Raw genomic sequence first — 13,055 nt, forward strand, 5'->3', positions numbered from 1 at the left:
ACTTATACTAATTTTGGCTGCAAACCATATTTGAGATGTCCTATAAAAAGGTTGTAAAATGTAAGAAATTGTAACATTTCATTTAACTACTTGTCTGGTTGCTTTAACTCAGAATTGCACAACCTGGGAAACTAACAGTACAAACCGTTAGCTACCATTGACAAAAAAAATCATCCCAGTAGAAACAGTTTTGAAGATGAGAAGAAATTTGTTATACACAGGCCACAGGTACATTCCTCCTTTATTAAAGTAAGTGCCACTTGATTTTGTTTCATGTATTCAAATATGATTGCCACTTATTAATTTAACAATATGACAGTGTAAATTTCAGAATTAATAATACATTTCAATAAAAGTTCTGAGCAGCTTTGAGATCAGTTTGTTATGACATGCAATGGTTAAGGTGTGATCTTAATCTGAAACTGTTGTGGCATTTAATTTATTGCACAAATTTGTTCAAAACCCACAATTATAATGAAAAAGACTTATCTGTTTTAAAATCTAGTAGGCGTAAAGCATGCATGTGCTTTCAAATAGATTGCTTTGACTGCTAAAATGTTAAGGCCTTTTATATCAATTGAAATAATTTAACTTTATAGGCTTTTCAGAGAGCACTTGCAACTAGACAGAACGCAATTTTTTGAAAAGGAAACAATGTTTGTTTTCAATTTTTCACTTTGCCTTTAACATTGCCACCCACTGTTCCCTGGCTGGAAGGACAGGCAAGCAGATAATCAAGAAGCATGTCTGTAATGTTTTAGACAAGCCTATGCACCTTGATGCTAATATGAACTGTCACTGAGCGAGGCCTGCCTAGTATCTGACTGACCATGTTTATGATCCAGTATGGTACCTGTGACAGTTATCCAGATGACAAATGCCAGAATTGTTCAGTAACCCAAATATAGAATGAAAATGGATTGTCAAGATAGATTGAAACAAGCAATCACGGTCCTTAGTTGATTTCCAGCTGGCATAAGCATTTATTCATGCAGATAAATATGCATTTATTTATACAGGATTGCTACCTGTGCCACATGCTAGAGAAAGGAAACTAACATAACTTAACATGTGGTTAAGGAGATGGTGCAGGAAGAAGGCTTCAGATTTTTGGATCATTGGGTTTTCTTCAAGGGAGATGGGACATGTACAAACAGGACAATTTGAACTGCAGGGGACCCAGTATCCTTGCGGGAAGATTTGATAGTGCTGCTCCAGGGGAGGAGGAGGGTTTAAGCTAAAGTTGCAGTGGGATATGAACCAGAGTGTATGGGCAGCAAGTAGAGTGGTTGTGGGGAATCTAGATGTTAAGCCTACATACAAAGACAAGAACCAAAAGGTTGAGCATAAGACCACAAGACACAGGAGCAGAATTAGGCCATTCACCCCATCAACTCTGCTCTGCTATTCTGTCATGGCTGAATCCAGTCCCATTCAACCCCATACACCTGCCTTCTCTCCATAATCTTTGATGCCCTGACCAATCAGAAATGATCAACATAATATACACATGGACTTGGCCTCCACCACAGTCTGTGGCACAGCATTCCACAGATTTACTACTCTCTGGCTAAAAAAAAAATTCCTCCTTACCTCTGTTCTAAAGGGTTGCCCCTCAGTTTTGAGGCTGTGCCCTCTTGTTCTGGATACCCCCACCATTAGAAAACATCCTCTCCACATCCACCCTATCTAGTTCTTTCAACATTCGATAGGTTTCAATTAGATCCCCCTGCATTCTTCAAAATTCCAGTGAGTACAGGCCCAAAATTGCCAAATGCTACTCTTATGTTAACCCCTCCATTCCCAGAATCATCCTTGTGAACATCCTCTGGACTCTGTCCAATGACAACACATCCTTTCTGAGATATGGGGCTCAAAACTATTGAGCAGTGTGTTACTAATATTCTGATCTGCATCTATTTCAATGCAAAAAATATTGTAGGTAAGGCATATTAATTTAGACATGGGTCTGCATGAGGAATTATGATATTGTATCCATTAATGAGTCTTAATTTCAGGAGGGGCAGGATAGGTCCTCCAATGTCAGCTCTTTCAACAGAGAATGATTCTGGAAATTAAAGGGTTATCGTATGAGGACCATTTGGTGGCTCTGGGCCTGTGCTTGCTGGAGTTTAGAAGAATGAGGGTGGATCTCATTGAAACCTATCGAATGTTAAAAGGCCCAGATAGAATAAATGTAGAGAGGATGTTTTCTATAGTGGGGGAGTCTTGGACCAGATGGCACAGTCTCAGAGTAGAGGGATGTCCACTTCAAATGGAGATGAGGAAGAATTTCTTTAGCCAGAGGGTGGTGAATCTGTGGAATTCATTACCACAGGTGACTATGGAAGCCAGGGCACTGGGTGCATTTAAGTTAGAAGTTGATAGGTTCTTGATTAGTCAGGGTGTGAAAGGTTACAGGGAATGTGAATCTATATTTGTGCTTACTCTAAGAGAGGCATACACGTATCACATGGTAGTGTGATAATGTATACAGTTCACGTATTATATACATATAACCAGTAATAAATTATGTAAATGAACAAGAATGCTTAATCAAACAATGTATGTACAAATTTACTCAAATGTTACTGAAATATTAGGTGCACAACACTACTCATTGCTTAGCTATAAACTCCAACAATATAGAATACATTTCAACTATATACACAATATTGTACACAATACAACTACTACATACAGAGATCCACAGCATATTAAATTTTAAATTGTCCCATTCAGGCCTGAAGATTTAATTGGTGTGGAGGCTTTCTTATTCCTGTGGGATTACTTCTTTCCTGACAAGGGGGATCACTCTACTTGGCAGGTAAGACCTGTGACTGCGAAACAAGCTTAGGTAATGGGCTCTCCTCTGTGGTGGTTGTAGGAGTTAACTCTGAGTCTGCAAGAAGTGGCACTAACAGCTCTGGATAACTTTCCCCTCCTTTTTCTTCTAGTTTGTGCATCTTGATCTTGGCAAGGTGTATTTAGTTCACTGGAATATTCTCTTATTAATCCTTCTATTGCTCCCTTTATGATCTGACTTCTCTTGTTTTCTGGAATTATAACATCATTTGATGAATCCTCTGTTTTTCTATCTGCATTATCTCCTTTCTTTTTGGCCTTCCATTCATTAAGCTGGGCTCTGCATCCTCTACCACAAGCAGCTTTTTGTCTCCCACTAGAAGTTCATGCAATAACCATAGTACAAGCAGAATAGGTTTTAGTTCTTTATATTCACAAAAGCTGAATGATTTCAACTTCCCTGAAGTTCCTTGAGCTTTCTTTCAGCTTAAAACCAAGCCAAATTCTGCAAGTAACAGCCTGATTATCATATCAGAAGCTTTCTCACATATGCTGCCTAAAAATACCCTTGTGGTTGGACCACTGCTTTCATCCCTTTCATGATTCCTCTTGCCAGCATAGTCCTTCCTTGGTTCAATATGCTTTCCAACCAGGGTTACAGAGGTTGGCACCAACACCTGTTTGTTCTCCGTTGGGCTACAGGTGTTCTGGCATGGAGATAGTTGTGGCATCATCCAGTACTATCTTCCTTAATTCACGTTCAGTTGCCTTTATTGAAGGGGATGTAGCACACAAACAGTGGATGGATCTCCAATCAAGATATAGTTGTCTCGACCACTCACATCCCCACAATGCTGGTCCTCCTGTTTTTAACCATGTTCAAGGTCAATGTGTCTTGTTGGTTGTTGTATTTCACTGCTCCAAATGTCATTCCCACAGGAGTTTTCTTTTCTCCAGTATAGGTCCTTAGTTAGATATCTGCAGGCTTCAATTCAGTATCTTTGAAATGCCATTGAAACTCATTCTGTGGAATAACTGAAACAGCCGAACCAATGTCCAATCCCGTTTTAATTAATTTGCTGTTCAGTTCTGGTATAAGCCATATTGCTTGTCTACCGTTTGTTTTCACATTGTAAATCTCAAGGCTACTCTGTCCTGTGTCACTCACATCATTATCAAATTCTTCATCAACAACGTGGAGATTAGTGCCCTTTTTGAAACTGCAACTTGACTTTTTAACTCTTTCTCTTCCCTGTGCAGCCGATTTATTTTTGTCTGCCTGACATTCTCTTTGTACGCGTTCTACTTTGTTGCATTTTCTGCAAGTTTCACCCTTAAACCTGCGTTGGTCTGGTGTATGTGAGCCCCTGCCACAATGGTAACCCAATTTGTTTGGCCAGGCCGGTTTCTGTTTAGATGTTACAATTTTATTCACATTCACTATCATTCCTCACTTCAACTCAATTGCATCTCTGTTTGTAGTTTCCATTGAAACAGTGATTTCAACTGCACTTTTAAATGTACTGAACTGAGACCTACAGATATCCAACTAAGAACTTATACTGGAGAGAAGAAAGTTCCTGTGGGAATGACATTCATAACATCAGGCTTGTATGTGGTAAAGGTGGGAGGGCCAGCATTGTAGGGCCATGAGTGGTTGAGACAACTACAACTTGATTGCAGATCCATCCACAATTTGCATGCCACATCCCCTGTAATCAAGTCAACTGGAAGCAAATTAAGGAAGGTACTGGATGATGCCACAGCAGTGTTCAAAGATGGCATTGAAAAACTCAAACATATCAAGGGTAAAACAATGTTAAATGAAAATACCACACCCAAGTTTTATAAAGCCCATCCAGTTTCTTGTACCATCCGTGATAAAGTAGCCAGAGTGCTAGATTGTGTGGAGACTGAAGGTTGAGTGGAGCCCATGGGTTACACCAGTGCTCCCAGTAGCTAAGAATGGGTATGTCAGGATCTGCGGTGATTTTAAAGTCACTATCAACCCAGTACTGACAGTAGATCAATACTCTCTGTCCAGGATAGAGGATACCTTTCTGCAAACCTTTCTGAAGAGAAACACCTCAGCAAAGTGGACTTAGCTAAGCCCTATCTACAGAAAGAGATGGAAGAAGATTTTGAAGTATTTCCCACTACAAGTATGTGTAACGGGCTTTATCATTATAATAGGCTGATTTTTGGAGTTGCAACTGCACCTGCACTCTGGTAGAAAGCTATGGACCAGCTGCTGCAAGGTTGCTCAGGCACTCAGTGTTACCTGGAAGACATCATTCTTACCAGTAAGGATGATAACGAACATCTCCAAAATCTCAAGACAGTGTTAAATGATTAAGATCTCAGAGCAGGACACAACAAGTGTGAATTCTTTTCTTACTGAAGTCACACCATTGACGTACTAGGATTACACAAGTGTGCTGAGAAAATTTCAGCAGTAGTGGATGCCCCAAGGCCAAAGAACATGTCATAGTTACAGATGTTTTCAGTATTCAGCAATTACTATCAGGGATTCCTGCCAAACCTGGCTACTGTGCTCCACCCCTTGAATTCATTACTACAGATTGGGAAGAAATGGCAGTGGACAAATCCGTGTGAGGTGGCTTACAAAAAGTAAAGGAAATGGTAACATCAGACACTGTACTCACACATTATAATCTACATTGTCAAGTTAAGCTGTCACGCACTGTTCAGGATGTCCAGAAGAAAGGTGTCCAGAGTCAATTCCAGAACTGTCAGAACCACTTCCTGCAGTCCCAGGGTCAACTCCCACAATCACCACGGAGGAGGCTCCCAAACCTGAGATTGTTTCATAGACGCAAGTCTCACCTGCCAAGCAGAGTAACCTCTCTGGTCAAGAAAGACATTATCCCACAAGAATAAGAAATCCTCCACAATGATTTAATCTTTGGGCCTGAATGAGACAATTTAAAATTTACAATGCTGTGGATGTCTATATAGTAGTTGTATTATATTCCATGTATATAAATTGAGGTTCATTCTGTAGAGTTGGAGTTCATAGCTAAGCAGGGAGGAGGATTATGTATTTAATATTTAAGTTATATTGAGTAATATTATAAATACATTGTTGATTTAGCTTTCTTTGTTTGCTTAAATAATTAATTATGGGTTAAATGTATAAGTATGTCATCACGCCGCCAGGTATGTGCCTCACTTAAGGTAAAAACTAAGTTAGACTTGCATCTTGGACTTTCTATCTTTTCCTTTAAATTAGTTTTATGTTTTGGAGTTACGTAACATAACAGCTCCCATACTGAAAAAGAACATGATGGGATAGAGTTTGTTAAATGTGTTCAGGACAGTTTCCTTAATCAATATATAGAAGGTCCCAACTAGAGAGAGTGTAATACTAGTTTTCCTTTTCAGGACCAAGACAGGGCTGGTGACAAAGTGTGTGTAGGAGAACACTATAGATCTAGTGATCATAGTTCCATTAGTTTCAAGATGATTAAGGAGAAAGATAGGACTGGTCCTTGAGTTGTATTTCTAAATTGGAGAAAGGGCAATTTTTATGGCACCAGAGAGGATCTGGCATCTGTGGACTTGAATAGGTTACTTTTTAGTTAGAGGATGCTTGGTATGTGGGTGGCCTCAAAAGTCCTATATTGAGGGATACAGAATTCGTATGTTTCTATTAGAATAAAGGAAAGGATAGCAGGTTTAGGGAACCTTGATATTGAGGCCCTGGTTAAGAAGAAGATGGAGATGCACAGCAGGTATAGGCAACAAGGAATCAATGAGGAGCATAAAAAATGCAAGAGAACTCTTAAGAGGGAAATCAGAAGGGCTAAAAGAATGCATGTATTTGCTCTGGCAGACAAGGTGAAAAAAATCCCTAGGGCGTCTACGGATATATTAAAAGCAAAAGGATAGCAAGAGACAAAAATGGTCCATTCGAAGAGATCAGCGTGGTCATTTGGTGAAAGAAATGGGGGAGATCCTAAAAGGGTATTTTGCACCTGCAGTTACTCAGGAGACGAACATGGAGTCTGTAGAACAGGTCATGAAGTCATGGATCCAGATTACAGGGTGTCTGTCCATTGGATCTTGTGGGAGGGTGCTTCAGAAATTACAGGTGCTCTGGCAGAGATATTTTTAAAAGTCCTTAGTCACAAGTGAGGTATCGGAGGGCTAAAGGATAGCTGATGTTGTTCCACTGTTGGAGAATGACTCTTAAGAATAAACTGGGAGTTTATAGGCCAGTGAGCCTGATGGCAGTAGTGGATAAAGTATTGGAAGCTATTATAATGGACAGGGTATGTAACTATTTGGATAGATAGTCAACATGGCTTTGTGCCTGGTAGTTCATGTTTAACCAATCTTATAGAATTTTTGAGAAGGTTATCAGAAAAGTTAATGAAGGAAAGGCAGTGGACATTTTCTACATGGTTTTTAGAAAGGCCTTTTACAAATTCCTGCATAGGAGACTGGTACAGAAGTTTCAGAAACTTAGAATTCAGAATGAAGTAGTAAATTGGATTCAGCATTGGCTTAACATAAGAAGCCAGAGAGTGGTAGTAGTTGATTGCTTCTCTGACTTGGCCTATAACTATTGGAGTGCTGCAGGGATTGATGCTGTTACCTGTATCAATGATCTGGATGATAATGTGGTAAACTGGATCAGCAAGTTTACAAATGACACCAAGACTGGGAGCAAAGTGGGCAGTGAAGAAAGCTATCAAAGATTGCAGTGGGATCTGGACCAGCTGAAAAAATGAGCTGAAAAGTGGCAGATGGAATGTAATGCAGACAAGTGTAAGGTATTGCATTTTGGGAGGGCAAACCAGGATAGGACTTACACAGTGAACTGTAGGGCACTGAGGAGTGCGGTAGAACTGAGGGATCCGGGAATAAAGTTCCATATTTCCTTGAAAGTGGAGTCACAGCAAGATAAGGTCATAAAGAATGCTTTTGGAACATTGGCCTTCATAGAACAGAGTATTTGCTGCATCTGCAATTCCTCCGTCTTCGCCACATCTGCTCTCAGGATGAGGCTTTTCATTCCAGGACAAAGGAGATGTCTTCCTTTTTTAAACAAAGGGGCTTCCCTTCTTCCACTATCAACTATGCTCTTAAACGGATCTCTCCCATTTCCAAACGTCGACAGCGCTTCTCCCTATAGATGCTGCCTGGCCTGCTGCGTTTCACAAGCATTTTGTGTGTCTCCCATTTCCCACACATCTGCCCTCACCCTATCCACCTACCACCCCACTCGGGATAGGGTTCCCCTTGTCCTCACCTACCACCCCACTCGGGATAGGGTTCCCCTTGTCCTCACCTACCACCCCACCAGCCTCCAGGTCCAACGTATAATTCTCCATAACTTCCGCCACCTCCAACGGGATCCCACGACCAAGCACATCTTTCCCTCCCCCCCCCCTTTCTGCTTTCCACAGGGATCGCCCCCTACGTGACTCCCTTGTCCGTTCGTCCCCCCCATCCCTTCCCACCGATCTCCCTCCTGCCGGTTATCCTTGTAAGCAGAACAAGTGCTACACCTGCCCTTACACTTCCTCCCTCACCACCATTCAGGGCCCCAGACAGTCCTTCCAGGTGAGGCGACACTTCACCTGTGAGTCGGCTGGTGTGGTATACTGCGTCTGGTGCTCCCGGTGTGGTCTTTTATATTTTGGTGAGACCTAACGCAGACTGGGAGACTGTTTCGCTGAACACCTACGTTCTGTCGGCCAGAGAAAGCAGGATCTCCCAGTGGCCACACATTTTAATTCCATGTCCCATTCCCATTCTAATATGTCTATCCATGGCCTCCTCTACTGTCAAGATGAAGCCACAATCAGGTTGGAGGAACAACACCTTATATTCTGTCTAGGTAGCCTCCAACCTGATGGCATGAACATTGACCTCTCTAACTTCTGTTAATGCCCCCCTCCCCTTTTTACCCCATCCCTAATTTATTTATTTTCCCCCCTCCCCTTTTTTTCTCTCTCTGCCCATCACTCTGCCTGTTCTCCATCTCCCTCTGGTGCTCCCCTCCCCCTTTCTTTCTCCCTAGGCCTTGAGTCCCATGATCCTTTCCCTTCTCCAGCTCTGTATCCCTTTTGCCAATCACCTTCCCAGCTCTCAGTTTCACCCCAACCCCTCCGGTCTTCTATCAATTTGCATTTCCCCTCCCCCTCCTACTTTCAAATCTCTTACTATCTCTTCTTTCAGTTAGTCCTGATGAAGGGTCTCGGCCTGAAATGTCGACAGTGCTTCTTCCTATAGATGCTGCCTGGCCTGCTGTGTTCCACAAGCATTTTATGTGTGTTGTTGCTTGAATTCCCAGCATCTGCAGATTTCCTCGTATTTGGTACAGGAGTTGAGATAAGATGTTGTATATGACATTAGTAAGATTAAATTCAGAGTATTGTGTGCAGCCTGGTCAACTACCTACGGAAGGATGACAATAAGGTTGAAAGAATACATCGAAAATTTACAAGGATGCAGCCGGGTCTTGAGGACCTGTGGTACAGTGAAAGGTTGAATAGGTTAAGACTTTATTCCTTGGAGCGTAAGAGAACGAGGGGAAATTTGATGGAAGTATAATGTATGGATCTATTTCTTTTTGTAGCAATGACTCTCTCTGCCTCCCCCTGGCACTACATTGTTGTCTGCGCATGCACATTGTTCTCTCTCTCGCACTGCAATGTAAACACACCAGTTAAAGCCATCTCCATCGGGCGTGCTTTTATTTAAATGATATGTAATTGTGCGCAGACACAACAAATTGGCGATGAGTACAAACCTGAATGTCAGGAAATATCACAAACTGCACTGACAGTTATGGGACGAAACAGCGAGAGTTAAACAGCACAAGAAGGCTGTCAGAGATGCTAACAAACAAGCAAGTACAATGCTTAGTAACAGTGAAGACACACTGAATTTAAAGGGAAAATAATGTGGTAATGGGAAAATTGGTTAATTTGATAGTGCTAATGAAGGCTGGGTGCCGTACATCGAGAGAAGTGAACTGTATTGTAACACGACCAATGTGGAGGATCAAAAAAAAGCCCCTATGCTTCTTAGCTTAATGGACCCAAGAACATAGTGTCATCCTAGTAACCTCTGAAAACCCAGCAAGCAAGACGTTCGATGAAATTATTACAATTTTACAATATCTCTTCAGTCCTAAACCGCTGGTATTAACTGAGAGATCTAGATTTTTCAAAAGGAACCAGTCAAAAGATGAAAATTTTCTGAATACATTGCAGAACTAAGCAAACTTTTCCAGTAATGTGACTTTAGAGGTAGACTTTCTGATGCATTAAGGGTCAGGCTTGTATGTAGCACAAATGAGGCTACTGGCAGAATGAGACAGAACAGGCACTGACCATTGCAATATCGATGAAACAGAACTACAAAAAAGGAGGTTAAGAGTGTGAAATGCACAAAATGTCCCTGAATGGTGCAAAAATCCAACGATGTTATCAATGTGGCAAAATCTCCTATGATGCAAATGACTGTTGGTTCAAAGAAAAGTCTGCAGAAAGTGTCACAAGGTCACATAGAGAGAATATGCAAGGCAGACAAAAAACACAACCAAGCGAAAAGTCTAAAACATAAAACTAAGCAAATGCATAAAGTTACCAAAGATAAAACGGAATCAGACAGCATAGAGTCTTCCTAGAACTGCACAGTATTATTGAAGTAGATTGCAATATAATTTGGATTACAATAGATGTGTCTGGTGTAAAACTGAAAATGGAGCTGCACAGACACAACAGGAGGTATGCAAAATTATTAGAGTATAGAATGGGTAAACGCTAGCAGACTTTTTCCACTGAGGATGGATGAGACTGGAACTGAGGTCAAAGGTGAAGGGTGCACGATTTAAGGGGATTCTGAGGGGGGTATACTTTGTTACTCAGGTAGTGATATGAGTACGGAACGAACTGCCAGCAGAACTAGTGGCTGCAGTTTGTTTGCAACACTTAACAGAAGTCTGGATATGTTCATGGAAGGAAGGAATGTGGTGAGCTCTTGTCCAGGAGCAAGTTGATGGGACGGGACTGAAGCAGTATAGCAGTTCAGCACAGGCTAGATGGACTGAAGGGCCTGTTTCTGAACTGTAGGGCTTTGTGACTCCATGACGTACTATCTAACTAACGGAAGATGGTCATCATTTACATTAGTAAATTGTCTCAGGCATTGATTATTTTCTACAATGCTGGCTGTTTCACACATACATAAAATTAACATACTAACCTATAAAAAACACAGCTACAGAGTAGCATTTCACACCTGACTATTTTCAACATCAAGTGTCAATAAAATGTCAGAACAGACACAGAATCTCTAGAGGAACACAGCAGGGTCAGGGAGCATCAGTGAAGGGGATTTCCCTCCTCAGATTCTGCCTGACCTGCTAATTTCCTCCAGCATTTTGTGTGTATTGCTTGGTGTCTCAATAAAAGGTTATCACATTTAGTAGCAGTGCCAAGGATACAGACTCTACAGAAACTACTCAGGATTTAGTGTTCTTTTACTTCTTTAGCTACAGCATCATTAACAATTTTGGCCAATTTTAAAAAGGAATGGCTGATAATATTTCAAGAGGAACCTTCAGCTAGATGCCGAATATGATCTTTCAATTTATGCTGCTCCGTCAACCTGTACTCTGCATTCATCCTGAAATGTGCGTTTATGCAGTAAATTGTGGGCTGTGTACATTTGCATTGCCAACAGTCTTTTTCCACAGCTTAACCTACTTTAGTATCATGTTTGAAAAGCAAGCCTGCTATACCTATTCAAGGGTTTCCTACACATCCATAGGATTCTGATTCTTTGCCTTCTAAAATGATCCATATCAAACCACATTGTCAAACCACAAAATGAATACAGACAGACCAACCAGTAAGAGTGAATTAGATTCAATCACAGTTTAAAGTACACCCATCCCTGCTGACTTGGGACTGGACAATGATTATTATCCAGGCACTAATGCTTAACTTGGGAGAAGTGGTTCACAGAAAAGTAAAACAACTATATTTTATAGTCACACTCACAGGCTAATTTCTTCCTGTCAATGTTGCAGACCTCATTGCAATTCCTGGTTGTTCGCTGTCCCCAGGGTCAGATTTGCCGCAATGGATCTCCTGTTGACTCCTGTCCCATTAAGGGTCTTGGCCCAAGATCATAGGTGGATAAGGGAGCTTCCTGATTGCTACTGTTACGTATTTAACGTTTAAGTAATAACTGAGTAAGTTTGTATTTATATTGGTTGATTATGGGTGACATGTATAAATACATGAATTGCATATGCCATCATGCCACCACATGATATGTGCACGCCTCGCTTATAATAAACTCAAAGTTAGACCCGTATTCCCAGATTCCTATGTTTTCCTTTGAACTAATTTAATGTTTTGAAGTGACAAAACATGACAATGGCGATGAGGTATTTTTAAAATGAACCCAAGATGGCTTCAACCTGTTGAAGCACAGTGAGATGTTCAAACTAAAAAAAATGTAGCGAGGAACCGTGAGAGAAGAAAACAGTGCAGCACGTGTTCTTCAGAAGGGAAGATATTATTGAGCTTTCATTAAGGAAACGTAAGAATTTATGGGTTCATAAAGAGATAGATAGGTAGATAGATAGATACTTTATTCATCCCCATGGGGAAATTCAACTTTTTTTTCCAATGTCCCATACACTTGTTGTAGCAAAACTAATAACATACAATACTTAACTCAGTAAAAAATATGATATGCATCTAAATCACTATCTCAAAAAGCATTAATAATAGCTTTTAAAAGTTCTTAAGTCCTGGCGGTTGAATTGTAAAGCCTAATGGCATTGGGGAGTATTGACCTCTTCATCCTGTCTGAGGAGCATTGCATCGATAGTAACCTGTCACTGAAACTGCTTCTCTGTCTCTGGATGGTGCTATGTAGAGGATGTTCAGAGTTTTCCATAATTGACCGTAGCCTACTCAGCGCCCTTCGCTCAGCTACCGATGTTAAACTCTCCAGTACTTTGCCCACGACAGAGCCCGCCTTCCTTACCAGCTTATTAAGACGTGAGACGTCCCTCTTCTTAATGCTTCCTCCCCAACACGCCACCACAAAGAAGAGGGCGCTCTCCACAACTGACCTATAGAACATCTTCAGCATCTCACTACAGACATTGAATGACGCCAACCTTCTAAGGAAGTACAGTCGACTCTGTGCCTTCCTGCACAAGGCATCTGTGTTGGCAGTCCAGTCTAGCT

This window comes from Hemitrygon akajei, chromosome 8 (assembly GCF_048418815.1).
Source record: "Hemitrygon akajei chromosome 8, sHemAka1.3, whole genome shotgun sequence".
Classification (NCBI taxonomy): domain Eukaryota; kingdom Metazoa; phylum Chordata; class Chondrichthyes; order Myliobatiformes; family Dasyatidae; genus Hemitrygon; species Hemitrygon akajei.